Source organism: Centropristis striata, chromosome 12, assembly GCF_030273125.1.
Source record: "Centropristis striata isolate RG_2023a ecotype Rhode Island chromosome 12, C.striata_1.0, whole genome shotgun sequence".
Taxonomy (NCBI): Eukaryota; Metazoa; Chordata; class Actinopteri; order Perciformes; family Serranidae; genus Centropristis; species Centropristis striata.
In genome coordinates, this window is record NC_081528.1 from 6,030,759 (window position 1) to 6,038,523 (window position 7,765).

The following is a 7,765-nucleotide window of genomic DNA, read 5'->3' on the forward strand; positions in this document are numbered from 1 at the left end:
TGAGAAGACAAAATGACCAAAAAAACCCACAGAAGACACAAAATGACTTAAAAAAGACACGAAAAAGACACAAAATGACTAAAAAAAGACACAAAGACACAAAATAACTAAAAAATACACAAAATGACCAAAAAAAACCCACAGAAGACACAAAATGACTTAAAAAAGACACAAAGACACAAAATAACTAAAAAAGACACAAAATAACTAAAAAGTACACAAAATGACCAAAATTGTTACGCTTAACACACAAGACACATATTTATCCAGTAAGTCAGAATAAAAAATAAATCATTATTAGGTCATCTATGTGAGAAAAACATACCAACATTAAGGAAAAACAGAAGGTAGTGTGGCCGAGCGGTCTAAGGCGCTGGATTAAGGCTCCAGTCTCTCAGGAGGCGTGGGTTCAAATCCCACCACTGCCATTTAACAAGAATAAACAATATATGACATAGTTCTATATTACATGGAGCTCTTGAACGTATAGCTCGGTCCATATATAGGCTTGATGAGCTTCTGTGACCAATCTGATGCTGACACAACTGTTTCTGTCTAAATCGATCATTGTTTTTTTTGGCTGACCAAGCAATCATTGACACAAGTCTTGATAGGGAAACGTGAAAGAAGCATTCATTGTGCTTTATAGGTTCAAATTTGATTCATCTCAGTTTGTCATCCAAGCAAAGATCAAATCGCACCACTGCCATTAAACAATAAACAGAAACTAATGCTTTGCCCTAGTGATGTGCCAACGAAGCCTCATTAAGCATTTGCCTTATCTTTTGACCCCATTAGATGGCACTCTTGGTTTTTTTTTTTTTTTAAAGGCTCTAGCAATGTTTTAGAGTGTTTTCAGCCCTTTGTTGAACAGAGAGCTCCATCTAGTGGAGTCAGAAAATAAAGACAATGGTTCATGAGGCTTCATTGGCACATCACTACTTGACATAGTTCTGTGTTGTATGAGCCATTAGGCTTGATGAACTTCTGTGATCAACTCCACTGCCGTCCTTTATAGACTTGCCTTCAAGATTATTAAATTAAAAGTGTTCACTTGCCCAAAATTGTTCCCATTTTGTATAAAAAGGTAAGTTGGATTTCTCACCCAGTACCCGCTAACAGGAAATAGCACAGAGCAGCAATTCTCAGCATTTCTTGCCACCTAGGTCTGAAGTGAAATGTCTTTTTCCTAAAGTTTGCAACTTCAAGATCCTTGAGGGACTAACTTTGCAATCCGTCAACTGCTGAAATCTTGGTTCCCATATGTTCCTAGAGATCCCTAGGTGGAATTAATAAAATCATTAGAGGACTTTACTTTGAAAGCTAGAAGCTCCTGAAATATTGCTTCCCATGGATTCCTTTAGGTTCCCAGAGATACCCAGAATTAGTAAACCACAGAATTTCAGTCCCCAGAAGTGAAATCCTCACGCAGAGTGGTGCAGCGGGAGCATGCTGGGCCCATAACCCAGAGGTCGATGGATCAAAACCATTCTCGATCAGGCCAGCAAGGTAGTGTGGCCGAGCGGTCTAAGGCGCTGGATTAAGGCTCCAGTCTCTCAGGAGGCGTGGGTTCAAATCCCACCACTGCCATTTAACAAGAATAAACAACTTATGACATAGTTCTATATTGCTTGGAGCTCTTGAAGGTATAGCTAGGTCCATTAGGCTTGATGAACTTACTCTGATCATAAGGTCACCAATTTGATGCTGACAAAACTGCTTCTGTCAAAATCGATCATTGTCTTTTTTGGCAGACCAAGCAATCATTGACCCAAGTCTTGATAGGGAAACGTGAAAGAAGCATTCATTGTGCTTTATAGGTTCAAATTTGATTAATCTCAGTTTGTCATCCAAGCAAAGATCAAATCCCACCACTGCCATTAAACAATAAACAGAAACTAATGCTTTGCCCTAGTGATGTGCCAACGAAGCCTCATTAAGCAGTTGCCTTATCTTTTGACCCCATTAGATGGCACTCTTGTTTTTTTTTTTTAAAAAAGGCTCTAGCAATGTTGTAGAGAGATCCATCTAGTGGAGTCAGAAAATAAAGACAATGGTTCATGAGGCTTCATTGGCACATCACTACCTGACATAGTTCTGTGTTGTATGAGCCATTAGGCTTGATGAACTTCTGTGATCAACTCCACTGCCGTCCTTTATAGACTTGCCTTCAAGATTATTAAATTAAAAGTGTTCACTTCCCCAAAATTGTTCCCATTTTGTGTTAAAAGGTAAGTTGGATTGCTCACCCACTACCTGCTAACAGCAAATAGCAAAGAGCAGCAATTCTCAGCATTTCTTGCCACCTACGTCTGAAGTGAAATGTCTTTTTCCTAAAGTTTGCAACTTCAAGATTCTTGAAGGGACTAACTTTGCAATCCATCAACTGCTGAAATCTTGGTTCCCATAGGTTCCTAGAGATTCCTAGGTGGAATTAATAAAATCATTAGAGAGAATCGAAGTTTACTTTGAAAGCAAGAAGCTCCTGAAATGTTGCTTCCCATGGGTTCCTCGAGGTTCCCAGAGATACCCAGAATTCGTAAACCACGGAATTTCAGTCCCCAGGGGCCGGTATTTCAAAACTTGTAATCTGGATCAGGATAATCCGGATAACGAAATCCTCCTTTTCTCAGTCATGGATCAAGGTGATCCTGCTGACTTTATCTGAGTATTTCAAAACATTGGCAGAGTGGATCACCGTGACGTCGATGTGGGCGGATCTGGATTTCCAAATCTTGTCGTGTCTCTGACTCTGGGAACGAAACATGGCGGACTACCTGACGAAAGGAACAGGGAGCACCACTTTCACTTCAAAAGTGTAAGTTTACCGTCATCTAATGTGTAGTGGTTTCAAGGCCATATGAACGCCAACCAACATATCATGCTAGCCAACTTCTTGAATTGTCACCTAATTAAAACCAGGCCGCAGCGATCTCTAATTGAGACCCGGCCGTGCTAACGGTAGCTAACTCCGCTTCATTGACTTGTGTGTTAAGCAGCTAGCGGGCTAGCGAGGTAGCTGCTTTGTTGATTAATTTTAGTCTATGGTTTAACTTATAAAGGAACTAATTGGACATACATCATACCTTAACTCTTTAAACTAACACCAACTTGTTTAGAGTTTATTAGCGTTACATTATTGGCAACACGGCAGACTTTTAAAAAAATCTGCTCCATGTGTACATAGCAGGCTGCTGCAGTACTTAGGAAACATAACGTTACACGATAAGAGTATTAAGTATACGGTTCATTCATAAGTGTCAGAATGCTCCAGTAATGCTAGTGATGATGTCATGCTTTGTGTACGTAAAGATATACTCATACACCTTCTCTTTCTTCTACTTTCAGAGTCACTCACAGCCATGGACCTCTCAGCTATTAAGGACAACCGGGTCTCTATGAGTGCTGGAAATCCTTGGAAACGCTTTAATTATATAGATCCATTCATGTTGTCATGTAGATCCATTCATTCATGTTTAAATTATTGGATTATGAATAAAGTGATTGAAACTGCTTGAAATTGTAATTGCATTACTTTCATGCTATATAGTTTGGTCACTGACACAATAAGAAACATTTTTGGTATTTTATGGTCATTTATAGCAAAATATAATCTGATTTGATGAAGTAGAATAATCAGTTTGTACACAAACACCTTACTGCATGTTTTAAAAATCTCATTCAAGCTATTTCCAGACATTTTAAAGGTACATTTTTAAGTTTGACAGAATTTGTCTTCAATAATCAGAAGCATGAAAATATACCTTGAAAGTGCTTCAATGTGCTGCATGATATATTTACAGCAATTTCAGAAAGTGGGGTCAAATATTTTACTATGCTTTAAATTTCTTTCAATTAGGCTACTTTAATTATTAAAAGTAAAACACTAACACTTGATTAAGTGAAATGAACATCTTGATTAAAAATATCTAGGAGAAGTGGAGCTGAGACTTTGTCAATCTAAGTGAAATCCACCTCTGAGGTGGGATCAGGATGATCCTGAAATTTTGGTACCAAGTTGATCCAGATATCTGCCTTGAGTTTTGAAATACCCAAATCCAGCCTTTTATCTGGATTCAAGGGAGGATTGGATTACCGGAGCGGAATCCTGATCTTTAGGATCAGGGTTATCTGGATCCGTGTTTGAAATACCCAGTTTTCAGATCAGATCTAGATTTAATCGTATCCGACCAGGATAATCCTATCTGATCACTTTTGAAATACCGGCCCCAGAAGTGAAATCCTCAAGCAGAGTGGTGCAGCGGGAGCATGCTGGGCCCATAACCCAGAGGTCGATGGACCGTAACCATCCTCAGCCAGGTTAGCAAGGTAGTGTGGCCGAGCGGTCTAAGGCGCTGGATTAAGGCTCCAGTCTCTCAGGAGGCGTGGGTTCAAATCCCACCACTGCCATTTAACAAGAATAAACAACTTATGACATAGTTCTATATTGCTTGGAGCTCTTGAAGGTATAGCTAGGTCCATTAGGCTTGATGAACTTACTCTGATCATAAGGTCACCAATTTGATGCTGACACAACCGTTTCCGTCTAAATCGATCATTGTCTTTTTTTGGCTGATAAAGCAATCATTGACTCAAGTCTTGATAGGGAAACGTGAAAGAAGCATTCATTGTGCTTTATAGGTTCAAATTTGATTCATCTCAGTTTGTCATCCAAGCAAAGATCAAATCGCACCACTGCGATTAAACAATAAACAGAAACTAATGCGTTGCCCTAGTGATGTGCCAACGAAGCCTCATTAAGCATTTGCCTTATCTTTTGACCCCATTAGATGGCACTCTTGGTTTGTTTTTGTTTTTTTAAAGGCTCTAGCAATGTTTTAGAGTGTTTTCAGCCCTTTGTTGAACAGAGAGCTCCATCTAGTGGAGTGCAGAAAATAAAGACAATGGTTCATGAGGCTTTATTGGCACATCACTACCTGACATAGTTCTGTGTTGTATGAGCCATTAGGCTTGATGAACTTCTTTGATCAAGTCCACTGCCGTCCTTTATAGACTTGCCTTCAAGATTATTAAATTAAAATTGTTCCCATTTTGTATAAAAAGGTAAGTTGGATTGCTCACCCAGTACCTGCTAACAGCAAATAGCACAGAGCAGCAATTCTCAGCATTTCTTGCCACCTACGTCTGAAGTGAAATGTCTTTTTCCTAAAGTTTGCAACTTCAAGATTCTTGAAGGGACTAACTTTGCAATCCGCCAACTGCTGAAATCTTGGTTCCCATAGGTTCCTAGAGATCCCTAGGTGGAATTAATAAAATCATTAGAGGACTTTACTTTGAAAGCTAGAAGCTCCTGAAATGTTGCTTCCCATGGGTTCCTCAAGGTTCCCAGAGATACCCAGAATTAGTAAACCACAGAATTTCAGTCCCCAGAAGTGAAATCATTAAGCAGAGTGGCGCAGCGGGAGCTAACCCGCTAAGCCTCTGATAGGCCAGCAAGGTAGTGTGGCCGAGTGGTCTAAGGCGCTGGATTAAGGCTCCAGTCTCTCAGGAGGCGTGGGTTCAAATCCCACCACTGCCATTTAACAAGATTAAGCAACTTATGCATTTCACTGACATAGTTCTACTTTGCGAGAAGCTCTTGAAGATAGGGCTGATGCAACTGATGAACAAAGAATGAGCTCACACTCTCACCAGGGTCTTTTAATCCAAGTTTCTCTTTCCTGAAATTGTTGTGGTAGCCGGATGATGCACATTGAAGCATGTGAGTCCCTCTCTGTGTCCCACTGGCTGCCACTCTGAACTACTTAAATACAGCCGTTATGGCTAACAAAGCCTTCCCCACCCACAGTGTTGGTCCAGAAGCATGCAGCCACTGGCTGGTTCCCCTGTGAATTCCACTGTTAGCTCTGTACCCGCTGTTAGCCTTTTTAGGAGTGTTTGCAGTGGCATTAGCGCTGTTAGCTGCTAACCACCACCTCAGTCGTTGCCATGTTAAGCGCTAGGAGAAAAGGTAGTGTTGCCGAGTGGTCTAAGGCGCTGGATTTAGGCTCCAGTCTCTATGGAGGCGAGGGTTCAAATCCCTCTTCTGCCATCATTTATAGACTTGCCTTGAAGATTATTAAAATAAGTGTCCACATGCCCAAAATTGTTCTCATTGTGTATAAAAAAGTTGACTTGGAATGTGTACCCATTTCCTGCTAAGAGCAAATAACACAGACCAGCAAGTCTCAATCCTCAGCAGTTAAAAGCAAAAAGGGAATACATTGCCTTTATCTAGGTATTTTATTAGGAATTAAAATGTTATCTCTGGAGTATTCATAAAAGCCTACATAAAAAGAAGTGTGTTTCAAACCACAGATTAATTTGGCGGAAAGTCACCAGTTAACTTGGTCACCAGTTAAACCATAACACCGGGACATCCTGTGGCTACCGGTTAGCGGCTAGCACCAAAATAACATTGTTTCATCGTGGAATTAAAGATTATTATGCAAAGAAATGGATCAGAATGGGATTTATTGGTTTGGATAAACTCTCCAACTCTTCAATTCTTTGAGGGACTCACTTTGCAATCTGTTAACTGTTGAAATCTTGGTTCCCATAGGTTCCTAGAAATTTCTGGGCAGAATTGAGAAAATCATTGGAGAGAATCTACCTTGAAAGCTGGAAGCTACTGAAATATTGCTTCCCATGGGTTCCTCTAGGTTCCCAAAGATTCCCACAATTAGTCAAGCAAATATTTGCAGGCCCCAGTAACTGCTTGTCAAGCAGTGTGGCTCAGCGGAAGCGTGCTGGGCCCATAACCCAGAGGTCGATGGATCGAAACCATCCTCTGCTAATTGTAAATGCTGTAGGCCAGCAAGTGTTGAGAAATGCCTTGAGGAAACCTTTAAAATTAACACAAGGCTCTGAGCTTTTTACAACTTTTCCTTCCCACCGGGACATCCTGTGGCTACCGGTTAGCGGTTAGCACCAAAACAACATTGTTTCATCACGAAATTAAAGATTATTATGCAAAGAAACGGATCAGAATGGGATTGATTGGTTTGGATAAACTCTCCAAAAACACTGTTGTTCCATGTCGGATTATAAAGCCTATGGAAGGCGTTACAATGACACAGAAGCCCTCGCTTGAAAGCTACAAGTCGGACGGAGCGACTACATGTTATAGTAAGTTGATTCAATTATTCAAATACAGTATTAATCGAATTGTCGCAATCGACAGTGATTTGCTTGGAAGAGCACTGATGCGCCATATGCTTCAAGCTATGACGCTCCATTACTTTGCCTTTTAAACATTGACTTTAGTTTTGTGGTTTGCTGTGTTAAGTTTTCATAGTTTAAACGGTGGAGATGTCAGAGAGAGGGCAGATGTTTTTGTTATGCTATCTCTCATGGGAAGCTGTTATTGTTTTTAAAAGAGCCTCCATTTGACTGAGTATACTTGAATGACTTTGATGAAATCAATTCCTGCTGCAATGAGTCAGCAAATGCTTTGTATAAGGTTTTGAATCTTCACCTGGTGTCAGTGTGACTTCTTTCGGTGTGTCAAATGTTGAATCGATCACCTGCACAATGTGTCCCCACTGAGTCTGTTTACTCCCAGGAAAGAATTCTCTCCTGGAGCTTTTCATGAGCAAAAGGGGAAAATGTTTGACTTGATGCTGTAAAAGGAGGAAACTTGTAACCATAAAACTTATTCTTGAACTTGGAAATAGTAGTTTGGAACGGAATTTGTCATGTAGTTGCCATGCTGGAGGATCTCCCGACATGCAAGCTCAGGTATGAGAATGAACTTTCCTGCTTT

General features: G+C 40.4%; 5 non-coding genes across 5 annotated transcripts; all 5 read left to right on the forward strand.

The window, feature by feature from the left end:
• Nucleotides 1-346: 346 nt before the first annotated feature.
• Nucleotides 347-428, forward strand: trnal-aag (transfer RNA leucine (anticodon AAG)). Its single transcript has one exon. It is a non-coding gene; the product is annotated as a tRNA-Leu (tRNA).
• A 1,080-nt stretch (nt 429-1,508) lies between these two features.
• Nucleotides 1,509-1,590, forward strand: trnal-aag (transfer RNA leucine (anticodon AAG)). The gene has a single exon. It is a non-coding gene; the product is annotated as a tRNA-Leu (tRNA).
• A 2,738-nt stretch (nt 1,591-4,328) lies between these two features.
• Nucleotides 4,329-4,410, forward strand: trnal-aag (transfer RNA leucine (anticodon AAG)). The gene has a single exon. It is a non-coding gene; the product is annotated as a tRNA-Leu (tRNA).
• Nucleotides 4,411-5,457: 1,047 nt separating this feature from the next.
• trnal-aag (transfer RNA leucine (anticodon AAG)) lies at nt 5,458-5,539 on the forward strand. The gene has a single exon. It is a non-coding gene; the product is annotated as a tRNA-Leu (tRNA).
• A 431-nt stretch (nt 5,540-5,970) lies between these two features.
• On the forward strand, nt 5,971-6,052 carry trnal-uag (transfer RNA leucine (anticodon UAG)). The gene has a single exon. It is a non-coding gene; the product is annotated as a tRNA-Leu (tRNA).
• Nucleotides 6,053-7,765: the final 1,713 nt, after the last annotated feature.